This window comes from Pinus tabuliformis, chromosome 4_2 (assembly GCF_031772625.1).
Source record: "Pinus tabuliformis cultivar Carrire ecotype Pingquan chromosome 4_2, CPIR1, whole genome shotgun sequence".
Lineage (NCBI taxonomy): Eukaryota > Viridiplantae > Streptophyta > Pinopsida > Pinales > Pinaceae > Pinus > Pinus tabuliformis.
Window position 1 is genome coordinate 566,141,153 of NC_142304.1, and position 27,983 is coordinate 566,169,135.

Here is a 27,983-nt window from a genome sequence, read left to right on the forward strand (position 1 = left end):
ACCCTCTAGTAGATTTAACCATTTATTGACGACATCTACATCTATCTGGCCCTTGAATATGGGGATTTCAAAATTAACTTGTACCTTAAATGGTGTAGTGTTTCCAGAATATCTGTTGGAAGCCGATGCGTCGCCCCTAGGTAGCTGCTGAAGTATTTGGGCAAAATTGTCCATCATCACATTCCTTTTTCACTCGAGGGATTCTTTGAGAAAGATTTTGATAGTATTTCTTGCCCTCTCATATTTCTTTTCATTCGCCATGGCAGGCCGTTGGGATTTGCGAGGCTGGTCTTATAAAGTTTCAACCAATTCAAGCCCTAAATCCTTATATCCTGACCTCGTTGGGGACATGTAAAGAAAAAAAGAGAAAAAATAGACCGTTCTGATACCACTGAGCTATATTTAAATAGGAATATAAAAAATCACAGAGATAACCATAAACATAGAGATGTAGTGGAAATAATACTTCATTTCGTTAATGTAAAATATTGAAATATGCTTACAAACAACAATGGAAATAAACCATCTAGGGTGATAGTATATTATCTCTGAGAAGAGATGTGGCAACTACATGCCTCTGAACTGTGTTACAATGAGCCTCAAAGGCCTATTTATTATTAATAAACAATGGAAAACCATAAACATCCCAAAATCTAACCCTAGAAGATGAAATTCCAAACTATGGGCCCTATTTGGGTAAATTGGTACATCAACTTCCCAGGGTCATAACTTTGGCATATGATCTCCATTTGACATGCACAGTATCTTGTTAGAAAGATCTATCTGAGAACTACAACTTTTGGAAGAGGAATATCGATCTATGGACCCATGCTGCTCCAATTTATCCCACCAAACGTCGTTTACGGCCTCAAAACTGCTCCGAAAGTTCAGGACCCAAAAACTGCTAAAAATAGTAAACTATGCTACAATTAAGGAAACTGAAAAGCTGAAAGAAACAATGGTGGGGGTCCAAGTGGACTTGGTAGGTGGCCACCAATATCCACCTGGATCACTGGAAATAATGATTTGAGAGTGTCTCAACTAGTGGTAAGGAAGAAGGTTACTTTTGAACCATGGGGATCAGATTTAGAACATAGTTAGCCTTCACATATAATAGGTAAAAAATTTCTTGGAGGAAAGAGCATGGAATATAATGAGGATGGTATTGGTGAATGGGTTGGAGAAAACAATGTGCAAAATTACTAGGGAGAGCTCTTCTTCGGTTTCCAAATTTTAAATCCCAATATGGTTATGAAAATGAAGTATATTCCACCATCATTACTCCCTCACTTTTATGGTAAGGTATATGAAGACCCTAATGCTCTTCTTTTTGAGTTTGATATACTATGTAGGGTCTATGCCTATTTTTTAGAATCCCAAATGCTAAAATTGTTCTCGACTATCCTTAAAGACTCGGCCTTGAGTTGGTTTATGGGTATGTCAGGAAGCATTATACACTCCTCTGATCAGATGAAGAATATTATTCTAGATAAGTATCAGGAGTATTGTAAAACTCGTGAAATGCTGGATGAAATTTCTACAATAACACAATGAGAAGATGACATTTTAGAGGATTATCTCGAGTGTTTCCCATATATTCTCCAAATATCTAATAATATATTAAATATTTATACTATCAGGACCTTATTTATGCATGGGATTTTGGATGAATCAATGAACACTTTGAATTTATTAGCACAAGAAGATATTTCTCAATGAAAATTTGGTCAAATTTGTGACTTATGTAGGAAATATTCACACAACAAATCTAGATCTGGTAGTGGAGTAAGTGGCAATTCTTTTAGAAATACTAAATATGGTTCAACTAATGATATATTACTTATACTTGAACATAAAATAGACATTATGAGAAATGAAATATTAAAGAAAGTTAGTATGCAGCAATATACTTCAAAAAATTCAAAGAAAAATAGAAGAACAAGAAGTTGCATTGTCTTTTTTTTTCCCAAAGTGTTAGAAGAAGCATCCATTGCATGAATTCCCTACAAATGTTCATGTTGTTAAATGTTTTGTTATTTGTGTAGGTAAACATCCTACGAAAGAATGTCCTTCTATACTTGGCTTCAAGGTAGTGATGCAAGAGGATGATTTGATCCCTAAACTGTTTCATCCTATGGGAGTGTGAAAATATTGGTAACATGTAAGTACATGTATGAATATTGAACCTTCATGTTGTTTCCCTAATATAAATGATCCACCAAAACACTCTTATCAAAACTAGAATTATCCTCGATCATGGAAACAAGGATATCATCAATAGTTCTAGCAACCTCCTCCTTGAAATCATGGATATGGGGGGTCCTCACAACCTCATTTTTCATACCCTATGCCATCACATATATCATATGTTGCACCATATACATCTTATCCACCAACAAAACCTTCATTTCCAGCTACTCTAACTTAGGAGACGTGTCCCATGAAAACCCCACTACCTTTACACCACCAATTAGGCCACCTCAGTTACCAGTACAACCAATTCCTGATCCAAATAATAAGTTGGTACAATAGATTCCTCCTATAGAGCCATACCCTTTCCCTACTTATAATATTCCATCAATTGGGGCTCATGACCTACAAATGAGATCAGGATGTGTTTTAGAGAAACGAAAACAAAAAAAACCAACAAATATCATCGAAGAAACACACGAGGAGTAGACTCATAAACATTCAAACAATCATGTTACCCCACAACCGACCCTTGTACACTTAGAATATTCACCTTCTTCTTCACACCAAAATCCTTACTCAGATAGGTTGGCTTTAGAGAAAGTTGAGTCTAATCCTAAGTTTGACATAACTTTAGAGTTGAGGAACTTTTGTATAGAAGTTCCTCTACTGCAGACCTTGAAAGAGATTCAAAGTTATACAAAAACCATATGTGAACTTTTCCTTAAGAATTTAGGTAGTAAAAGAGTTGAGATCCACACCATCCAGTTCGTTGGTAAGATGACTCAATTGATGATAGGATGAACTTGTGTCAATAAATATACCAACCCTAGAAAATGAGTCATCTTTGTTTAGATAGGTTCCATACTTGTTCCTAATGTCCTAATTAACCTTGGAGTGACCATTAATGTGATGACCTAGAAAAACATGGAGTAGTCAGTGGTGAGTGCAAGTGTTAGTAGTGATACCCTTCATGTCCTCATAACTCTAGGAAAATTCACCTAGATCATATTGCAACATATCTATCGATTGCTCTCATTGAGTTGGTTCGAGATCACGATTGATAATATATGCATTTTTCTGAACTCACCTCAATAAGTGCAAGATATAGCTCATGAGTATCTATGGTAGCTACTAATATTTGTAGAGGTGGCATGTTGTGTGGAGAATAATTCTCTTCAAAACATGGACTAAAGACATCTTTCAATATTCTAGTGTTAGGCATAGTATCCAAGTTGACAAGAAAATCGTAGGTATCACCTCAATATTTTTTGTATAATGATGTACCTGATATATGATGGAAAGTAACTAAGTTTTCTCATCATAACTACTAGCATCTAACCACAAGGTATCATGAAGCTCCTGTATTGATCTAGTAGGTAGGTCTAAGGTGACCTTCTTCCTTGAGTCCCCATTTGAAATAAACATATCAAATGAGTTACATCCTGTGCAAGAATCAACTATGGCCAGTGATGGTTATCCAAAAATCAAAGTGTGTCCCATGATAGGATTCTTCAGTTGATGGACAATAAATTTCATGGAGTAATCCCATGAATCAATCAAGATAAACCACATCATTTAATACTCCATGTAGCTCAATTTTAGCTCAATTAGGAAGTTCAAGAGCGGTACGAGTAGCACCAAAATGATTCATGCCTATTACTTGTTTATTTATTTCAAGTAAGTTGCCAAGCTTCATGTAGGAATTAAATTTGATGTCTTATGTATAATTTCCAAGAACTTAGAAGATTTCTAATGCATACTTCATAGCAAGGAGTGGTTTTGCAAGATTCCTAGTATCTTTTGGCATTTCTAGTGTTGTGAATCTTAGCTTATAAGCCTTGGCTGACATTAACGGTTGGGTCAATAACACATTTAAATAATAAAACCAATAACTACAAGAAATATAATAGAAAGGAGAATATTTTGATACTATAAATAAGTCCCTAGGTCCTAGATATAAGTTCAAAGCTATGCTTATGTTATAACTTATAACGAACCTTCCAATTTGGCAAAACATAAGGACCATGTAACCTTTCATAGGCACACAAAGGTTGTATTAAATGTTATTCGTCTTCAGATAATAACATTTTTATCTTAAATCAGTGTCCAAGAGGCTTAAAGATATTTATCATGCTTTATGTGCTTAGTATGATTATCATGTAGGCTATTTACAATATTTTGCATACATTACAAGGATATCCAAGAATAATGATTCACGGGGCCTTCCCTCTACTACAAAAGGTTCAAACTAAGTTCACTTGGAGCAATAAATACTCCTCCTTATAGCTATGATGTCGCTTAGTGGGAATGATCCTGTTCTCTAGGAGTTTTGGACAGAAATAAATCCTTCCTTCAAGGACACTCCACCTCAATCATTTTTTATAAATAAAGGGATCAAGTAGCCCATTGTGCCACTAGAAGTTAGTGGAAGTGGTATAAGCATAAGGATAGTTTTTAATAGCATTAGCACTTTTAGTTCTGCAACTTTTTCTCATAGACATGTAGTTTTTCCATTAATAAAAGACATCTTTACTTTTTGTTCCAAGACTTCTTTTCTCTCAAGTTTCTAAGTTTTGTTGTCTTAGGGTCCACCCTATGTGATCCATTGATCCAAGCGGATCTTTAGAAACGAGTGGCATGGAAAAATCTCAAAATGGAAAGTGGCGGAAAGATGATGAGCTTGACATCAGAACGAAGAACTCGTCACCCTAATTCCAACGGTGTGAACGACACTCCAATCTGAGTCCAAATGAAGGAGATAGAGGTAGTCAAAGTTCGGTTGACTTCTTAAAGAATCGATACGATTAACGAAGGCATAATTTAGACTTTTCGCAGTGGACAGAATCCAGCCAACTCTAGCTAAATTGCAGGCAAAATTGTTGCCTCATTAAAATGACTCCTTCGGTCCAAAAAAATGAATTTTCAAAATTTACAATTTGTTTTTATATAACAAAAAATATATTAAAAAGGGGGTGATGAGCCACCAACTCCGCCATCCAAACTCTCCTCTGCACACAACAGAATATAGGTGGAGGGGTAGGCCATGACCCTCGGTCCCTCCCATGGAACCGCAACAACAAATGGGGTGGGCGGCCATGACCCCGCCAACCCACAACCCACACTACGAAGCCATGTAACGGATGTGGCCATTAAGGTACTGGAATGGCCTCGCGGCACGGACCTAGCCACTTAAAAAGGGATGTGACAAAGGTAGGTACGGGGGGCGGGTCGCCAAAGGCAAGCCCAACCCAACCCACAATTTAATTAAAGAAGTTTTATAATGTAAAAAAAGGATTTTGTTTAAAATTAAATTGTGGTGTATAAAAAAAGGAGGTGGGGTTTGACCTCCTGGCCTCCTCCCTCATAACTGGACCATAAACCAACTTAGCTAGCTACTTTATTGAAAATTCTGCTACCAATATTTTATTTAAACACAATTTGTCAGTGCACCCAGGCAGAGGAGGTAGTGCACGTAGTTCGAGGCTAAATTTTGCAGGAGGGCCAAAATTTCACTTTCTCATATTTTGAAAAATTTTATATGGTTTTAGCATTTCTCAATGCCATGAACACAATGGTGCTGTTCGTTTCTCCATCAAAGTTCCGCATTTTTTGGTCTCTTTTTAGTATGGAGGTATAAAACTCGTTTTTTGTAACTGATGCTTGTACTCTTTTTTCTCATGCCACTTAATTAATGAAGGCCTCCCCATTGATCGAGCAGGGCCTGAAGACGTAGTCCAAGTTAGACGAGCTCAATTATCAAATCTTTTTATCTTCTTTCATGCTTTATGTGTTTCTTCTCTTCTCTCATATGTACATTAAGTTTTCTATGGTAAGCTACAATTTATGCATGTAATTGTTTAATACATCTATAAGCAAAAGATTTTGGATCAAGTGGTATCAGAGCATGAATTTTTTTAGATGTGAATTGCATGTTTGTATTCTAACAAGAAATAGGCTCTGAAGAGTCGAAGGGAAACTAAAGTCTTTCGATCCCGAGGCGGGGCATACAGATCGATGGAGAAACATGGCAGATGAAGAGGCTCGTCATGGAGAGGAGCACAATTTCCACAAAACCTTTTATACAATGGCAGAGAATGTCAGTCAGTTTCTTTCACGTCTGGAGAAAGTAGAAGAGAGAGATCCAGAAGAATAAGGTTTAGTGCATGGAAATGGTGGAGAAGAACCCCCTCCTTCTCCTTCCATGAGTGAAAGTTCTTCTTTCTCTCATCACCATCATCATAGAAATGCATGGGATGCATTTAATAAAAGTTTCTTTAAATTAGATGTCAAATTTGATCTTCCCATGTTTAACGGTGAAAGTAATGTAGAAAAGGTTAATAACTGGATTAAGCAAATTTAAATCTACTGCAGGATTCAGCAAATCAAAGAGGATGACGGAAAGATTTAGTTGGCCTCTCTTCGGTTGAGTAGCACCACTCTCGTCTAGTGGGAGAGCAAATTGTGAAGCACTGAGAGTGTGGGTAATCTTCTTTCCTCATGGTCTAGTTTCATTTCTACATTAAAGGAACAATTATATCCCTTAGGTTATAAAAAATTGGACTTAATGGATTGGCAATACTTAAGGCAAGGCATAGGTGAGGATGTTCAAAGCTTTATAGAGGAATTTAGAAAACATGCACTTAATTTGGGCATTGCACTTGACTCAATTGAAGTAGTAACTAAGTATATTGGACCATTACATAGTTACGATAGACATTCATTATTATTGTTTGAACCAACTACTATTAAATCAACTAGTGTAAAGGCCATCCATCTTGAGAACAGGGGCAAAAGTGAAAGAGGATCATTTCAATAAACCACCTTTCAAACCTCCAAATGGCAAACCCAAATTGAAAGGAAAAGGAAAGGAGAAGGGGATGCCATCAATCAAGAAAGATGAAGGAGAAAGACCTTATTGAAATCACTGCAAAAAGGAAGGTCATGGCAACGATCATTGTTGGAAACAATACCTAGAAAATAGAACAAACAAGTATGGAGGAAAATGCAAGTAGAAGATAGTTGCAACTGTGCAGTAAGACCTTGGATCTGATTCCGGAGATGAAGCATTGATCATAGCAGCAGGAACAAAAGTTACTCTTACACCTCATGTTAATTTTGAATCACATGAAGGCACTAGTTCAATAGACGAGTCTCTTCCTAATGAACAAAAGAGAATTGAACTATTTCATATTAGAGTTGTCATAAATCATACAAAAGTGGAAACTCTATTTGATACTGGATCCCAAGAAAACTTAATTTCAGAGTCCTTGGTAAATAAGCTAGGCTTGGAAACCAAACCACATCCAAAACCTTACCCACTTGGATGAATACATGATAAAGCAAAAATGAATGTAGCTAAGTAGTGCATGGTTAAATTTGTGATTGCTTCTATGTTAGTGGATGAGGTAAAAATTGATGTGATACCATTGGATATCTGTGGCATGGTGTTAGGGAGTCCATATCTATATGATAGAAATGAAATCTAATTCCATCATGAAAACAAATACCAAATCACAAAATATGGGGTAGAATATATTGTGAGGGCTCATCAAACTAAAATCAATACCATCCTTGTAAGTGTAGGACAAATGAAGAGGTTGGTTAATTCTAGAAAGGGTTACATGCTTATGGTTGTAAGGGAAAAATATGTAGAATTATCCGATGCTTTCTAGGGCTGTGATCATGTGCATAAAAAGGAATTATGTGAATTAATTTCTAACTATTATGTGTTTTTTTACGAACCAAGGGGATTACCTCCAAAGAGGGAAATCCAACATGAGATCCATTTGCAACATGATTCTCCTTTACCAAATATTGGCATGTATAGGATTTCGACCATTGAGATGGAGGAGATCAAAAAGCAGGTGCAGGAACTATTGAACCAAGGGGTAATCAAACCGAGAATTTCTCCACGCAGTTCACCAATTTTCTTAGTGCCGAAAAAATATGGCACATGGAGGAAGTGCATGGATTATCAAGCACTAAACAAAATCATAGTGAAAAATCATTACCCTCTTCCCCACATTGATGACTTACTAGATCAGTTAAATAATGCTACCTATTTCACCAAATTGGATTTTCATAGTGTTTATCACGAGGTCTGAATTGCAGAGCAAGATGTGTGGAAAATTTCCTTTAAGACCAAACAGGGGTTGTTCGAATGGATGGTGATGCCATTCAGAGTTTGCAATGCTCTAGCCACTTTCATGAGGGTCATGAATGATCTCTTTAGGCCTTTCATTGATGAATTTGTTCTTGAATATCTTGATGATATTGTTATCTTTAGTAAAAGTTGGAATGAACATGTATGCCATGTGAAGAAAGTGCTTGATGTATTGAAAAAGGAAAAACTCTATGTAAAATTGTTAAAGTGTGAGTTTGGGAAAACCTCTTTGGTTTACATAGGTCATATTATTGGTCATGGTCAGCTAAAAATTGATCCTTCTAAAGTTTAAGCAATTGTAAGTTGGCCTAAGCCTACTAGAGTAACCGAGGTTAGCATCTTTTTGGGTGCACTACATTATTGGAGGAGATTTATTATCAATTTCTCTATTATTACAACACCTTTACATGCATTGACAAGTGTAAAGAAAGTCTTTCAATGGGGAGGAAAGCAACAGAAGTCCTTCGAAAAATTGCAAGAAAAGATCAACACCACACCGGTCTTGGACTTACCAAATCTCCAATATCCATTCGAGATTGAGACAAACTCCAACGGATATGCCATGGGAGTTGTACTGATGCAGTAAAAAAAGCCGATATGTTACCATTTGAAGAAGTTCTCTCAGGCTGTGATAAACTATCCCACTTATGACAAGGAGTTATATGCCTTGGTCCAGAGTGTGAAAAGTGGAAACACTACCTAATCGGGAAGGAGACCATCATCCATATGAATCATTAGCCCTTGCAGTATCTTCAGTCACAAAACAAGTTGCAACAATCTCGTCATTTAAGGTGGATGGGTTTGCTTCAACAGTTTCATCTAGTAATAAAGTATAGGAAGGGCACTAGCAACAAAGTGGCTGATATGCTATCTCACGCTCCTATTTCTACTTCTATCATTTTGCATAATGCTTCATTATCTTCTGAAAATTATGTTGAACAATATGCTAACGATGATGACTTGAAGGAGATTTATGTAAAACTAACCCATGGTTCACAGGTCGAAAACTATCACTTGCAGGGGAAACTGTTGTATCACCTTGGTAAATTGCGCATACCCACAGGATAAAGGGTACATGTAATCCAGGAGGCCCACACTTCCCTTGTGTTTGGTCATTTTGGCATTGAAAAAACTTTGTGTCATGTACAAAGATTTTGTTTTTTTCCTCATACGAAGAACATTGTGACTCGCTATGTAAAGGCATTTGTGATGTGTTTTGTTCCAAAGCCCTCTAATAGAAAACTCGGGCTCTACACACCACTCCCTATTCTAAGTCGTCCATGGGATAGTGTGTCGATGGATTTTGTAGGAGGTTTTCCTTTGTCTAGAAAAATTCACGACTATTTGTATGTCGTCATTGACTGTTTTAGTAAGATGTGTATTTTAATGTTTTGTAAAAAGGAAATCACTGTAGGGAAAACTGCTTATTTTTTCTTTCAGCATGTTTGGGTCCATTTTCGGTTGTCCACATCGATTGTGTTAGATTGGGACTCTCACTTTCTCGGATAGTTTTGGACTAGCTTGTGGAATATGATGGACACCAAGTTGAAAAGAAGCATGACATTCCATCCACAAACTAACGGATAGATAGAGGTTTGTCATCGTATCATGGTACACATGTTATGAGGCTATTGTGGGAAACATCCTAAATTGTGGGATGAGCATCTTCCATATGTAAAAAATTCCTACAATTGAGTAGTACACTCATCTACACATCATTCACCATTTGAGACAAGTTTTAGCTACCTGCCAAAAGATCCTTTTGATATGGTCTTTGGAAGGGAATATGTCTCTAGTGGACGTGATGACAGGGACAAAGAACAACAGTTCATTCAACAGATCCATTTTATTTACCAAGTAGTATAGGAGCAGTTGGAGAAAATTCAAGCCTAGTACAAGGCTCGACATGACAAACACCAATTTGACCACTAATTTCAAGTGGGCGACAAAGTGTGGTTCCATATCAGTAAGGACAGGATGAAGGGAGAAGGGAAGAAGTTGCGACCAATCCAATATGGTCCATTCACCATCTTGGAGATGATTGGAAACAATGCCTTTCATCTTGATTTATTGATCTATATGCAAATGTACTCTGTAGTGAATGTGGAAAACTTAAAGCTATATGAGCTGCCATTGATTATGGACATTGAAGAGGTGGGCATAGTTCCTACAGTTGGTGAATTTCCACCAAAATATCTTGATGAGTTACCTGAAGACATCATCCTTGAGAGAAGAACTAGGACTTCATGACAGGGAGATGTGGAATACCTTCGAGTTCGTTTCAAGGGGATACACCCTAGCAAGGTAAAATGGCTAGAAAAAGAAAGAGTGAGGGAACAATTCCCTCACTTCCCAATTGATTGATAAATATTTTGGTGGTCCAAAAGCTCCTCAATGCGAATGATTGATCTAGGTGGACCTTCATACACTAATGCATAGAAAAATCTAAAAAACCAAAGTGACAGAAATACGATGAACTTAACATCAGATCGAATTGCTCGTCGCCCTAATTCCAATGGTGTGAACAACACTAAAATCCGAGTCTGGATGAAGGAGATAGAGGCAATCAAATTTGGGTTTACTTTTTGATGACTGGGCAGGATTAACAAAGGAAAAATTTTGACATTTTCCAGCAGACGGAAACTGGCCAACTCTGGCTAGATTATGGAAAAATTGTTGCCTTGTTGAAATGACTCCTTTGGTCCAAAAAACTGAATTTTCAAAATCTGAAATTTGTTTTTATATAACAAAAAATATATAAAAAAGGGGGTGGTGGGCCACCAACCATGCCACCTTAACTCTCCTTTGTGCACAACAGAATATAGGTGGAGCGGTGGGCCACAACCCTTGACCCCTACCATAGAACTGCATCAACAAATGGGGTGGGCGGCCATGACCTCCCCACCCCACAACCCACACTACGGAGCCATGTAACAGATTCGGCCATTAAGGTGGTGGGCCGACCTTGGGACATGGACCTAGCCACTTAAAAAGGGATGCGACAAAGGTAGGTACAGGGGGCGGGCCACCCAAAGTTGCCCTTGCCCAACCCACAATTTAATTAAAGAAGTTTTATAATGTAAAAAATGGATTTTGTTTAAAATTAAATTGTGGTTTATAAAAAAAGGAGGAGGTGGGGTTTGACCTCCCAACATCCTCCCTCGTAACCAGATCATAAATGAACCCAAATAAATACTTTATTAAAAAATATGCCACCAATATTTTATTTAAACATAGTTTCTTAGTGCGCCCAGGCAGAGGATGTAGTGCATGCAGTGCGAGGCAGAATTTTGCAGGAGGGCCAGAATTTCACTTTGCCATATTTTGACAAATTTTATATGGTTTCAACATTTCTCGATGCCATGAATGCAATGGCATTATCTATTCCTCCACCAGAGTTCTGCATTTTTTGGCCATTTTTTAGTATGGAGGTATAAAAATTCTTTTTTGTAACTGATGCTTGTACTCTTCTTTCTTATGCCACTTAATGAATGAAGGTCCCCCATCGATCGAGGAGTTCCCAAGACATAGTCCAAGTTGGATGAACTCCGTTATCAAGTCTTGTTGTCTTCTTTCATGATTTATGTGTTTCTCCTCTTCTCTCATGTGCACATTAAGTTTTATATGTTAAGCTACAATTTATGCATGTAATTATTTAATACGTCTATAAGAAAAAGATTTTGGATCATCCATACCCCTTATGCATCATTATTATTTATTCATTTTTTTAATTTCTAAAATTTATTTCTGAATATTGTTCTTATGTATGGTTACTTAGTTTGTTTACGAACAGTCTTTTCCTCCACAATATCTGGAGCATTAGATGATAGAATTGCTATAGATTATTTTTATTATTTAGCATCTCTTTCTATCTATTTGAGTTTACTTTATTTGCTGGTAGTTATTCTCTTTCCATCATTACTATTTTGTTGTGACTCCATAATCCTCTACTTTTGTAGCCATAAGGGACTCTACAATCACATATTTTCCTGAACAAATCCTTCTACCATTAATGTCATGAAATGGAAATAAGTACTATATAATTTTCTAGCATTTCATTAAATTCCTTTTTCTTCCAACATCATCCTTAACATGTTTTATTTCACATTGGACTATTTCCTATAGCAAAATAGTGGCTCTTATAGTAGTTTCCATTTTTCTTCTGAAACTCACCCAAACATGCATCCAACTCATGATTCAACTTCTTTGTTTGTCAAAAAATTTGTATAACCTGTAATATGGAATTTAGAACCAAAGAGACCAAGCATATTGTTTGACCTAATTTTTTGTAGACATTATCTTGTTTCGATAAAATTAGGGTTTTTTATTTAGAAGATTTTTTTTAGTTGTGAATTTGTTTTCTTTGAAAATTAGAATAGATATTCTTTAATTTCATCATATTTGAGATGGTTTTCTTCCTTTCATGGGATTTGTCATAGGTTTTCTTATTTTATTTAATCTCCTACAATTTCTAGTTTTGCATATAGAATAGAACAGTTAGAATGGTCTCTATGAAATCAAATTTCATCTTTGTATTTGCATCCATATAGAAGTAAGCAAAATAAAATGATATTTATTACTACACACACTATATTGACCCCTATCAAGTTTGTGTGAACTCCATACTAACAATTAAAGCTAAAATAGTTGGTTGTTTTAACATTGTCGTTGCAATATTAAGGGCCATCACGTTTTGGTGCCATTGTCCAGGGAATATCAAAAGTATTATTTTATTGTTTCCTTACTTTATTTACTCTTTTTATCATTTCAGTTTCTATAAAAAAATAAATTTTTCATTGTTTATTCTTCATTTCAAAAATAGAAAAGTTACATGGTAAAAATTGCATAGGGATTGAACTTCCATTATTAGAGGGTTGACAAAGGTAAACTGTTAATAAAACAAAAAATAATTATATTAGTGAATAGAATGAGATCTATAAAATGAAACCCTAATAAATAATGACAAATGTCAGGAAGGGTGGATTTACTATCGGAGAGTTAAAACAATTGCCCATACATTAACAATTACATAATTCACCTCAAAGCCTCACCTTGGGGTTAACATTTAGACTAGTTGCTCATACTACACAACAACACATAAATAACAGTAGAGGAAAAGGGAATTTGGGAAGTGTCGCCATGATATTTAAACCATAAACCAAAATGGGGGAAATATTGTGATATCTAGGCAAGGATGTGAGGTATCCAAATTTTCCCAAGAGAAACTTGAACCTAATGGACAAAATACCGAAACAAGGATAGCCTAAAAGTTATTTTCTTGGAACCCTTGATGGTTGGAACTCCACCATTTAGGTATCAAACTTGATAAAAGATTTATGAAAGAGTTAAAACATTAACCATATATCACTAGGCTTAAAATAAATACTTGAAAAGAGTTGTTGGTAACAACTAAAGACTACAAATATAACAAATTACTAGATTTCCTTTCACACTAATGTCCAAATTAATTTCCAATATGAATCTATTCGAGAGTAGTAGCTAACAAAGAGGCTAGGGGGCCTCATAGGGGAAAATGTATGCAAGTCATAGTTAAGTGCCACAATTCCTTAACCATAGATCAAGGAGCTAAAATGGAAAACCAAATGAGTGAAATGAGAGGAAAACAAGGGTAGTTTACCCTATTCCACAAAACCTATGCATATCAAGCCATTGGATCACTCAAAAATATCTAGATTGTGGATGCATAAAGAACATGTCACCACCATGTGATGAAAATAAGATGTAACCACACTACTACATAAAGGGGGGTTTTAAGACAATATTTGAGACATTTTTTGGGTAAATTGTCTTAACTAGAGACAAAAAAAACTTGTGTATTGTCTTAAAGTGGGTGTCTCAAAAATTATTGTCTTAAATATTGTTGTCTTAAAAAATGTTGTCTTAAAGATTATTGTCTTAAAAAATATTTTATTAAAGATTATTGTCTTAAAAAATTGTCTCTATAAAGACAATATATAACACAAGCATTATTGTCGCTTATGAGACAAATTCATTTTTCTCTCTCTTGAGACAATTTCATTGTTTTCTCTCTAGAGAGAACGCTCAGATTAGAGATAATATGTCTTTAATACTAGCTATTTTCTCTCTAGAGAAAATAGATTTTTTATTTAAATATCACTTTTGTCTCTCTAGAGACAATATAAAACAATGAATCCAAAAATATCTCACCATTGAAATAAATGGATATAAAAAACATTTTATTAAAAATAAGCTACAAAATCATTGATTAATTCATGTTAGCGCACATTGGAATCGAACCACAAACCTCTTGCTTGTAAGGTAGACGCTCTTCCATTGAGCTAGCACACTTTAAAGAATTACGTGAAGAGTTATGGAAATCCTAAAAACTACATTTATAGTGATTTATTTAAACAACAACAAAAAATAAAATAAAAAAATCTAACACATGATCTATAATCTTTATAAAAAATATAATCATGGAGACCATATTTTTAACTTACTAAAACTAGCAATTGCCCCAAAAGGTGTAGAGGCGGACTATATCTCTAGCAAAAAAATTCAAAATCTTATATTAGTATACAGTTAAATGTTCATGTATACAAGCATCTATAAAGATAGACTCTATGAAGAGTGCATCATTAAAGATTTAGGCCACACCAAGAGGCAGGTTGGTAGTGCCAAAAGAGGGGAGGATCTACATAAGAGAGAATTAAAAACTCTATCCCAAGAAAAGAAACTCTAATGTAGACCCCATTTATATTATTTTGAGTTATCCCATTGGATTATGAAGGATTTATAAATTGCTTTGAATTTTTTATGATGAGTGACATCAATTGAGAATTTGCTTCACACCAAAGGAATTTGTTGAAAACTTAAGTGGAAAGATGTACTTTTCATATGCAATTATGCCAAAGTTATCATGCATTAAGCATTGGAGAAGTAGAAAATCTAGAGAGATACTGATTGTAAAGGGGTTTCACTAGTAGAGAGATATTGGAATTGATAATGCAATAGGAAAAGAAACCAAAACACACTAGAGAGATATTGGACTTGATAATGCAATAGGAAAAGGAACCAAAACACACTACAAAAAGAAACAAAAAACATAGATAAAAATGTAAAGCTTACATCTTTTGGAAAGTGCAAGAGAGACAATGGATTTGATAATGCAATAAAAAAAGGAATCAAAACACCCTACAAGAATAAACAAAAATCATAGATAAAAGAATAAAGCTTAAATTTTTTCTAAAGTGCAAATTGCATAATAAATTTATAACATTTATTTTAAAGTGGCAAGCTTGATTGAACAAAGTATGACTTTAAAATTTATCAATAGTGTGATACAAAGTTAATTAAAAATAGATATTCAATTGTTATGAACCAACTCACAAAAATATAGAAAAGATAGATCAACGCCTTAGAATTTACCCTCTTCGAGGGGGCAACCTCCTTTACATTACACAAATGAATGATTCTTTGATGATTCAAATGACAAAACCTCCTTTCTATATATAGGATTCTAAAGAGTCACAATATAACCCAGCCGACCTAACAATAATAATATAAAGGCACAAAAATAACAATAGAGGGATTCTATGGGGCACAGTAATAACAATATGGGGATGATAGGGGCACACTAATATTAATAAGGGATATAACTACAGTAGTAATGGGGTAATCACTAGTACTATAGGGACCTAACATGTCCCTCTCCTTCAAAAAAGTGTTGTCCTCAATGGTTGAGTAGTTCTGGATGATTCTGTATAAAGTTCTCATCCTCCCATGTGGAATTTTCAGGGGATAAGTTCTTCCACTTGACAAGATACTCCAAAATTGATCGATTTCGTAGCTGTCGAGTTCTTGGTTCTACGAATGCTTCCGGTTCCAATATAATTTTTCCTTCCTTGTCAAGTTCTGGTAATATTGTTTGAACTGGGAGCTTGTCAACTATAACCTTCTTTAAACATGAATCATGGAAAACTGGGTGCACTCGAGAAGTTGCAGGAATCTCCAATTTGTATGCCATAGTACCAATCTTTTGTAACACCTTGTACGGACCATAATACATTGGTGATAATTTATTATCTTTCTTAGCTTGCTTGAGGGACATTTGTTTATATGGTTGCATCCGTAGGAATACCCAATCACCTACATCAAAACTTCTTTCACTGTGATGTTGATCTGCTTGTTGTTTCATTCTATTATGTGCCAACACGAGGTTGTCCTTTAAGAGTTGGAGGACTTGTTGTTGATGCTCGATGTGATGTTCCATTGCTTGAACCTTAGAATTTTCTCTTAAATATGATGTGATGGATGGTGGCTAATATCCATAAAGTGCCATAAATGGGGTCATTTTTGTTGCTGTATGGAAGGAAGTGTTATACCACCATTCAGCCAAAGCTAACCATTTGACCCATTGTGTCTGTTTATCAGATACAAAGCAACAAAGATATCCTTCCAAACATTTGTTTACTATTAATTTGCCCATCAAATTGAGGATGATAAGATGAGCTATGAGCTAACTGAGTATGAAGACAAGAAAATAATTCTATCCAAAAATTTCCAGTGAAAATGGGATCTCTGTCACTGACAATAATCTTTTGGTTTCCATGTAGCTTTTGAATTGTTTCCATAAATGCAGTAGTAACTATACTGGCTTTAAATGGATGTGATAATGCACAAAAGTGTGCATACTTGGTAATTCTGTCAACTACCACCATGATGACACTCTTTCCCTCAGACTTGGGTAAACCTGTGATAAAATCCATTGAAACTTCCTCCCAACATTGGCTTGGAATGGATAAGGGTTGTAATAGACCCGAGGTCTTAATTGTTTCAACTTTATTTTGTTGGCAAACTAAACATTCTGCCACAAAATTTTGAATATCCGATTTAAGGCCATCCCAAAAAAGTTCCTTCTTAACCCTGTGGTAAGTTTTTAAAAATCCTGAGTGCCCTCCTAAGGGAGAAGTGTAAAATTCCATAAGAATCTTTTGTTTGAGTTGGGAATTCTTACAGAGGTATAAGCGATCTTTGTATCATAATGAATCATTTTTCTAGCTAAATGTATCAGATTTACTGGAATATTCTTGTAACTTTTGAATAAGTGCCCACACTTATTCATCATTCTTCCATTCCTCCCTTGCTTCATTTATCCAATCTGGTTGGATAATAGAAATGGCGCACAACAATGCTTCCACATCCTCATCCTTTCTTGAGAGTGCATCTACCACCACATTTTGCTTCCCTTTTTTGTCGATGATTTCAAAGTCATAACCCAACATCTTTGTGACCCACTTTTGTTGCTCTTCAGAGGATAATATGTGTTCTAAAAAGTATTTAAGGCTACCATGATCATTTTTTACCTTGAAGTGTCTTCCCATTAGGTAGGGTTGCCATTTCTTAAGTGCATGTGGTATTGCCAACATTTCCTTCTCATAAATAGATTTGTGTAAAAAATTTCTCTTGATTGGGTGACTTTCAAAAGTAATGGGTCTTTCATCTTGCATTAAAACAACACCAATTCCATTTCCTGAAGCATCACATTCAATAATAAAGGTTTTTGTGAAGTCCAGTGTAGCTAAGACTGGTGTTTGGCACATTGCCTCTTTAAGATGTTCGAAGGCCTTTGTTGCTTCTGGAGTCCATGAAAATTCATCTTTATTCAATAATGTTGTTAGAGGTGCTGCTATTCTCCCATAATTCTTAACAAACTTGCGATAATACCCCGTCAACCCAAGAAATCCTCACAGATGCATTATGGATGTGGGGATTTTCTATTCATTAATGGATTTAATTTTGCTAGGGTCTACCTTAACTCCTTCATGAGATAAAATATGACCCAGATATTGCACCTCTTGTACTCCAAAGAAACATTTGGATCTTTTTTCATATAATTGTTTCTCCTCCAATAGTTGTAGCACCCTGTCAACATGTTCAACATGATCCTTCCAAGACTTTTTGTAGATTAGTATATCATCAAAAAATACTAACACAAATTTTCTAACGAAGGGTTTGAAAATGGAATTCATCAAACCTTGAAATGTAGAAGGTGCATTGGTAAGGCCAAAAGGCATGACCAAAAATTCATAATGACCCTCATGAGTTTTAAATGTTGTTTTCAGAATGTCTTCTATCTTCATTCTGATTTGATGATATCCTAAATGAAGATCCAACTTGGTGAAGTAAATTGATCAATGCAATTCATCTAGTAATTCATCAATGACAGGAATGGGAGACTTATCTTTAATAGTGAGCTTGTTGAGTTCCCTATAATCCATACACATGCACCATGATCCATCCTTCTTGTGCACCAATACTACTAGAGTAGAGAAAGAACTTTGACTAGGTTGAATTATACCAACCTCTAGCATTTCTACAACCATATGTTCAATTTCACTCTTTTGGGCATAGGGATATCTGTATGGCCTGATGTTTGGAGGAACACTTCCTGCAATCAGATGAATAGCATGATCATGATCACGAACAGGTGGGAGACCTTTGGGAGTCTCAAATACCTTGGAATGATTGTCCAATACTTTTTGCAGATATGGAGAAATAGATGATTTCGATGTGGAAACATCTAGTGAACATAATTGTGCAATTACACCTCTTTGTTCCTTTTTTAGAAGCTTTTTCATACCCTTAGAGCTCATTATCTTTCCCAGTTTCCCTGCAATACCCCTTAATTCAACTTCCTTTCCTTCTGCAGAAAATTTCATGAAATGTTCTTGAAAATTAAAAGCTATTGTACCCAAGGATTGTAGCCATTAAACTCCTAGTACAACATCAGCACCTCCCATTGGAATGGAAAGCATTGGTCTAGTCAATACATATTCTCCTGTGGATAACTTGATATTATAGCACTTTCCAGAGAAATTGATTGTTCCTCCATTTGTAACCATCACTTGACACTCTGGTGCTGGATATAGGAAGCATTTCAATTCTTTTGCTACCTTATAATGAATAAAATTGTGGGTACTTCCTGAATCAATCAACACTATTACCTTTTTCTTCTTGATTTGTCCTTCTATCTTGATGGTTTGAGGAGTGGTTATTCCCACCAGTGCATTACAAGATATGGTCAGATCCATTTCTTCTTTATCTAGGCTTTGTTCCTCGAGTATATCCTCTTCTTTTGACCTTTCTTGCTCCTTTTCTTCTTCCTCTTCACAATCTATGTAGAATAATTTCTTCTCAGCACACTTATGACCTTTAGTGTATTTTCTATCACAACTGTAACAAAGCCCTTTTGCTTCTTTTTCTTCCGATTGTTGTGGTGTCATCCTTATAGGTTATGGAAGACTAGGGGTAACAACACTTCCATCTTTATAGTTGTGAGTGGTATGCTTCCTAGTTGCCATAATTTTATTTTCCATCTTTCTTGCTAACCTGAATGCCTTCTCTAATGAATCAGGTTCCCAAAGGCGAACATCATGTTGGATATTATCCTTTAAAGTCTCTATGAACTCATCAATCCTATGCTCCTCTAGAATATTTTTTACCCTTACGTTCAATTTCTGGAACTTTTCAATGTGCTCCATTATTGAACCCTTTTGTTTGAGACTTATCAATTAGCTCAAAAAAGTGTTTCTTTTTGTATCCTCATAATGTGCTGTCAATTCTTCCATAAAAATTTCCCAAATGATAATTTGTTTACGAGAGAAAAGCCACTGATACCATAAAAACTGATTTTGTTCCAAATATAAAGTTGCAATACGTACCTTTTGTGTGTTTTTCACATTATTGAGATCGAAGAATTGCTCCATATGTAATATCCATGTTGCGGGATCCTTGCCATCAAACTTCCTCTTATCGATTTTTGGAATATGGTGGGTCTTTGATCCAACATTAGAGTCTATGAAATCATGATTAACATTTCTTTTGTTCACATCATGAGTTTCCTTTACTACCCTTTCACCATTTGTAAGTATTTCTTGTAGAAAATTTGTCAAATTTGTTTTCAAATTTTCCATGTTTATCTTCAAATCTATCTTCAAATCTGCCATGTCTCTCTTCAAATATGTCTTCAAATCTATCTTCAAATCATCCATATTATCTTCCACACCCTTTATCTTAGATTCCATGCCATTTATCTTAGCTTCTATTAGCTTTTGTGAGAGTGACTTTTGTTGCACTTGGCCTTGTAATTTTGATATATCATGTAGCATTTCTTCCTCTTCTTCATGAGTCATGCTAGAGCTTTTGAGTTGCTTACTATGTGTTTTCATTTTCTTTCAAGGCATCAGTTACTGATAATAATGCTCTACTATGCCCTTTGAATTCCTTCAAAATAATTTTTCAAACCAAGCTTAAGAAAAAATTAGAAAAAATCTACACACCTTTTTTCACTTTGTAGGGGCTCGCTATTTCTCTGTTGTATCTCTGTAATTTCGGATCATCGAGTTCTGAAATTGTGATCTATAGTAGCCCTCTATTTCCTCTTTCCAATGCCACCAGTCTGATCCAAATTGGATTCTCCAAGGAAGAGTTATGCCAAATCTCCCACAATGACCTGATTATAGACTAGTTCAATAGAGCGAACTTGTATGACATTCCATGTGTCCCTATTTTGACCTTTGGCTCTAAAAAACATATACAAGAAACTATAGTCCGTCCTATTTCTATACCTTCTTACGAAACTTCAATCCGATACTCAGAGAGAAAGTTATGATGATTTTCCCTAGGTCACCTGTTTGGAATGTAATTCAGGAGTCTGCAAAAAGACCAACTTCGTCAGATCATATGTCCGCAAATATAGTGCGAAAAGCTCTGCAATTCAAAAGGTTTAGTGTAGTTTCATCTCAAGTGGGTTTTTTTCTTTTGAAACATCACAAAAAAAAAAAAATTATAGCGAAAATGCCACGAGGACCTATTTGGAGCAGCAAAACCCTAGAATCCAAAGCTCTGATACCAAATGTTATGAAACCAACTCACAAAAAGATAGAAAAGATAGATCAATGCCTTAGAATTCAGCCTCTTCGAGGGGGTAACCTCCTTTACATTACACAAATGAATGATTCTTTGATGATTCAAATGACAAAACCTCCATTCTATATATAGGAGTCTAAGGAGTCACAATATAACCTAGCTGACCTAACAATAATAATATAAAGGCACAAAAATAACAATAGAGGGATTCTATGGGGCATAGTAATAACAATATGGGACAATAGGGGCACAAAAATATTAATAAGGGATACAACTACAATAATAATGGGGTAATCACTAGTATTATAGGAACATAACATCAATTGTGAAAAAACATCTTAAAATAAAAATATTTCAACACTTGCACTATAAAAAATCTCATTACTATTTCTTACAAAATCACATAATTCATTTGCACATAATTGAGTTGGCCCATAAAAAGACACATCATAAGGGAAAATAGATGGCTAAATTCAATGAAAACAGTCTCAACTCATGCATTGAACTAAAGGATGAATGAAGTATCTAAATCATATTGAGTTTTGATGAAGGATAAATGCACTTGCATGGACAGGAGTTGAATATCATCACCCAACAAGAACACTCTTCATTCTAATTTAGGTTCGATTCATTTGTTATTCCGGGGAGTTTGGTGTTTTTGTTTGAAATGATAGTTTGTACGGTTATACATTAGAAGGTTTTTTGGGAAACAATCAACATCTTAGGTGTGGTGTGTGTTTTCCTTCCAAAAATATCTCTGTGCCCATGCCATTGCAAAAAAATTGTAGAGTTGAATTCTTCAGTAAAAGACAATAAATCTAAGGACATGTTATCACTCAGGTTGTTCCCTTAGGACTCCTAAGGGAATACGATCGAGGTAACCACAAACCAATCTTTGGACTGCAGGTCCTAGCCCACTTGCAATCAGAGAGGGCTCTCTCCTTAGGATTTAGCTTTGTTTTATGGGGTTTTAGGCTAGTTATGATGTACTGAATTTTGTTTGAAGTTTGGTTGGGTGATATCTTCTAACAGAGGGGACAGGAAATGTTCAGAGGGTTTAGTCCATTGGGCATTGGAGTTAGTGATTATGTGTTGCTTGAAGTATTTGGTAAGAGTGGTGATACTGCAAAGCCAGATAGGTTTTCATGAAACAAACCTTCAAATTTAAGAGGAATGGGATGCAATCAGGCAATGAAAGGCAATTAAGGTTCTTTCACTATGCAGATGGGACGGAAGAGTGAAATAACCTTCAGGAGCAAGTTAGAATTCCTGAACAGTGATCACCATGAAAGATTCAGTGCAAATGTGAGCAATTAAGAGTTTCACATTTATAACTAATTCTGAGGAAAACATAGTTAGCAATAAAGATTGAGCTTAGGGTGTCTTAATGGACAAATCCTGAACTATTCTTTTTATTTATTGCTAAGAGCATGAAACATAGAGCATATGTGGGCTTTGTAAGCGAAGAAAACATAAAAACATGGTTCAGAAAAACTTATTGTATCATGAAATAACACAGGAATTCTACGGCAGCAAGCAATCTCATCACAACACATCCAAGCAATGCCAAACTTAGGAAATCCACCAGCCCCTTGTATTAAAGTCTGAGGATATACAGCGTAGCTCTCTAGAAGAAAATCAACAACCCCAAATTCGTTCTACGAGGGGATATATATACAAAAGGTGATTATAAAATATCTAAAAGATGAGTCATTAACTCATAACTTTCTTCACCAACTCTTTAAAAATAGTAGATACAAAAGTTATTGCTATTAAAAGATTAATAAACAGCTGTTTATTTTTGTCAGAAATCTTTGACTTTGGAACCAATTGGGCCGGCTGACTGTTTCGCATTCACTTCGGGAGTTTTTTGCCTTTTGCCGCTTTGCCACGACGATGCTGCTTTAGTCACATCATTCGCACTCGTTGATCTGTTCCTAGTCACCATCCTTGTCATTTAGTTGCCTTTTTTCATTGCTCTTCCAGCTAGACTAAACATATGAGTCATTTGAAAATGCTGATTTGTGACTGATCTAAAGGATTTTGATAAACAAACTTGATTTATCAGAGTAATGTTTTTATCATGCACTTACACCATTCTCCTATAGGTAATTGGTGCCTCTGTATTTTAACTAAAGTTTCATCAGCCTCAATGTACTTGTAATAATTTGGAGGTACCTCAAACAGGTGTCTGATTTCATGCTCAATAAAAAATAGATTCTCCAGTTTGTCATGAAGACTCTGTCCAGATGGGGGCCCTGTTTCCTCTGAGGTGCTTGAGGATGCTGTGATTTTATTAGTTGCATAATTATTGACCCTCTTGGCATAATGTTCATGTGACAATAACCTCCCTGCACTAGTCACTAAGCTTGGAAGCACTCTGCTATGCAAAGCTGTGATCTTTGTGATAAACTCATTTACCTCTGCTTGCATTTCTTGGCATTTTCTGTCTAATGCATGCACATAATTCCTCAAGGTTAACACCCTCTTTATTAGTAATATGGTATCAGTCCTATTCCTGATACCCATTTCTGCTAGCTGAGTGCCAGTACGATGGTTAAGGACTTGAATCATTCTGTTTGCTATTTCAAGCATATTCCCTAAAGATGCTCTGGCCTTTTGATTTTCAAATTGAGCCAATTTTATGAGATCTATTTGATCATGGATGGCCTCAATGGATTTCCATTAGTCTGTGATGGACTGACCAATTTTGGCCCAAAGGATTTTCTTGACTTCAATTAAGGTTTTGTCAAGAGTAAGCTCTTTTTCTAATTCTTTTATCCTTTTCTTCAGAGCCCTTACCTCTCTTGTCTTCTCAGCTACATTCTGCTTTGATTTGTCATATTTTTCTTCAAGCCTAGTCAATTTTTCCTTAGTTTCCTTTATTTCTGCCATCTGTGTTTCAAGAACTTCAAGTTCTTTCATCATATTCTGCATATTGAGGCTGGGTGTCTGCTCTGATGTTGCTGTCTGTGTTGACACTTCTGGAGCTGGTGTTCGGCCTGGAGGGCCTGCCTCTGATGTTTCTCAAATGGGAGGACCCGCTGAAGTAGTTGCAAGAGGTGTGTCCTCAATAGTTATAGTTCTTTGTGCTGGCTGGGGAGCTAGCTCTCCTTGTTTTGCTTTTAATGATGCCTCCAAGGCACCCTCTGTTTCCACCAATCTCTTATGTAGGGCCATGAGCAGAGCGACCACATCCTGATCCTTCTTTTGCTCTACAACACCTGCAGTTTGAGGGTGAAGAGTAGGTGGTAGCTTGATTTGTTTTCTCAGGGCTGCTATATCCTCATCCTTTTTCTTCATTAAGGTCTGCACACCCTTAGGATCATTGGGATCGTGTCCCAGCTCTATAATGATTTCTTCCAAGGATTTAATTCTGTTGTCCTTGGCCCATGATGATGCCTTTTCTAACTCTAACTGAGCAACAGTATTATGTAGAGAATTTTGTAACCTATGTGCCATCAAAGTTTTATCAGCCAAGGTAGAGTATACCATCTCCCCAGTTTGCTTATGCAACTCAATCTGATCCATGGGGTGGATGTCCTTAGCAAAAACCTCCAAATTGGTTCTAATATAGTCAGCAGCTGATTGAGGTTGCTGCATAGTTGGTCTAAAATGACTAAGAGTCATTTTTCCTTCTTGAATATCATAAGCTGCCATGAACCTCTGTTGATTGGTTGGTGCCATCCTTAGAAGCTGGTTATAGAGCTGATATCTGACCGGCTCATTTCTTGCCTTGATGTCTGTGAACTGCTTCTTGATACTAGAATCTGACCTTGTTTGCTGCCCTGAGGAACTGACTTTAGCCCCTTGCTGTCTTTCTTGCTCCTGCTGAAAGGAGCTGGCTGATGTCTCTATGCTAGGAGGAACCATGCTCTCAGTTGGCCTTTCAGGCATTTCCTCCTCTAAGAAAGGGTTTAGCCTCTGTCGCTTCTCCCCTGGTTGATCTGTTGAGGTTGTAAGAGGAGTTTCCTCTTGCCTATCCCTTTTCTTGATCCTTTCTTCATTGATTGGGGTTTGCAGTACTGGGATTTCAACTACTGCTTCCTGCATTGGAGGGGCTTGCCCTCGAATCTGTTGATCTGTAGAAGCAAGTTGCTCTATCATTTCTTCTTGCTGCTCCAAATTGGGGAGTTGTTCTTCTTGCTGCACTTATTTTCCTTTAGCTATGGTTGTTGCCTAGATAGTTGCTTGGGCAGATTGCTGGGGAATGGTGGAAGAGGAGGTGCTTTGTCCAATATGCCCAGGGGCTGAGAAAAATACATGTCCAACATATTCTAGGTCAATTGATTTTTCTAGCTTTTTAATTGCTTTTTGTGCTAATTCCTCTTCAAAAATAATCTTCAACTAATGTGCCTTCTATCCACTCTTGTTAGTTAGCATATTTTTCAATTTGTGGAATGCTAAAGTGGTCATAGCTAGCAAGCTTTTACTTGATTCTCCTAAGGCTTATGAAGTGGTTAGGGTCATATGGTGACCAATAGAAACTTGTTTCCAGCTGGAAACCTTTTAGGATTTTGTCTGCCTCTTCCCAAGCTTCCTCCCTCTTATTAAAAATGAATGGGCTGAGTTGGTGCTTAATTTTGAGCTGTGATTTCTTATTTCTGCTATAGAAGTGAACCATGTCTGCATTACCAAATTGCCGAAAGTATTCTAAGGCAAAAAGTCTCATAGGGACATACTTTGGCAGTCTGTATGGGGCTAGCTCACAGCCATATATCCTGATTACTGTGTGATCTTGGTAAAAATACCATTCTCCAATGCTATAGCTCTTTGAGAGCTGGAGAATCTTCTGCATTTCATTTGTGAGTCTAGGAGGAGGAGAACTCATCAGCAAGGACAAGGCTGGATGGATAAAAAGATCAATAAACTCATAGTAGTTGTATGGAGAGTGAGAGAAAGGGTGAAAGATTGGTGACTAGAATATTACCGATCTTCTGTTTCCCTTTGCATCTAACTTCTTGAGGAAAATAGGAAAGCTATCAAGCTAATTGTACAATAGAAAATGATATATATATGAGGTGTATTTGAATACCCTCTCTCTCTCCAAATTCATGAATTGTTCATGAATCTTGTCAGCAATAAATGTAGCATAGTCATACTGGACAGCAGGATGCCTTCCTGGGGAAAACATAGATAGCATGACCAAGATTGTTTCATCCACATATTCACTGGTGTTGTACCCCAAGATGTAGGAAATCATGTTCACTAGGACTTTGCCTATGTCATTGAACCATGTATGTAGGTAGGGAGGAGGTCGCTGAGGTTGGGAATCTGGCTGCATGAACAACTGAGCAATTCTTGTAATTTGTGAGTTAGACAGCTTGGCACCTTTCTCCAGCAGAAGTTGCATAGAAAGAGGAGTTAGTGGCTTTGCTGCCTGAAATTGTAACATTTGATTGATGGCTTGAGGAGTTATATGGAACAATACAGAGCCTGAAAGACTCAAAACAGCCCTTTGATTTGGATGATAACTTGCACAACATTGATGAATCAAGTCAGGGAAGACATTCACCTGAGGGAGATAATAGACTGGCAAGTTGGACTCCTAGATTCCCAAGATATCAGTACCATTTCTATGTTTTGCTCTTATCTCAGAAATGACTGCAATATGATACTTGCTAGCCAATTCAACACCTTCTATCATTTGGTAATCCCTATTAGCAAGGTATAACCACTCTAAACTCTTATGTGGGGCATTTAGGGGGGCAATGTTTAAAGCCACAAGAGTCTCCATTGTTTGATTATGACTAGAATTGGGTTATGCCTGGGTTTCAACAAGGAGCAGCGCTGAACAGTGGTTTGTGAGGGGTGGGGTGATTTGCAGAAAGGGAAAGAGTGAATTGGTGAATAAATGAAATAGCTGCTGCTGAAGGAAACGAAAAGGAATCAATGCTGAGACATTGCACTACTTTTAACCGTGAAATTCGACTGACAATGGATTTTTAATTGCAAATGGAGAGCAGATTGTAGGAATTCAACAAATTTTGAATAGGGGACCCCTTTTAAATGAGGTTTGGGTTGAATTGACAGTTCCAGAGACTCAAATTCGGAAACTTTGGAAATTTGTTATACTTTTAATGCAGAGAACTTTGGCAGACCAGGGTACACAGAGGAAAAATGGTAAATACCTGGTAATGGTGAGGACGAGGATGCCTGAGAGTTGATGAATTCGTGGTGGCAGCAACTCAGGGGATTGAATTCGCAATCGGACGTGTAAAGGACGTAATGCAGCATGCAGGGGACTATTACAATTGTCCAATAGAAATGTGAAAAAACAATGATTTTGCGCGCAAATACGTAAAAAATGGGATTTTTGGCGCCTTTTGTGAAATGACGCCAGCATGACGTCACTGGGCGGGCCCGGGTACGGTAGGATGACAGGGCAATTCATGTATGGGCTGAGCTGGAAGGGTGACGGGGCAACCACGTTGGAACAGAGGTGAAATGATAGTTGATGCAGATGTTGATGTAAGCGATGATGTGGGCACGGGAACAAAAAGCGGTAAGCAGTTTTATCGGACCACTTATTGTATGGGGGTGGTATTTGTCAGTGGTCGCCCGACACAATAGAAACTGGACACGCGTCTCCGGTATGGGGCAAAACCACTGACAATTTTGGAGGCTATTGTTCGGATGGCGGAGGGGTTCCGAAATCTCCGAGAGCTATCGGATGGAAGGGCCTAGATCCGACGACAGACGAGAGACAAGCTGA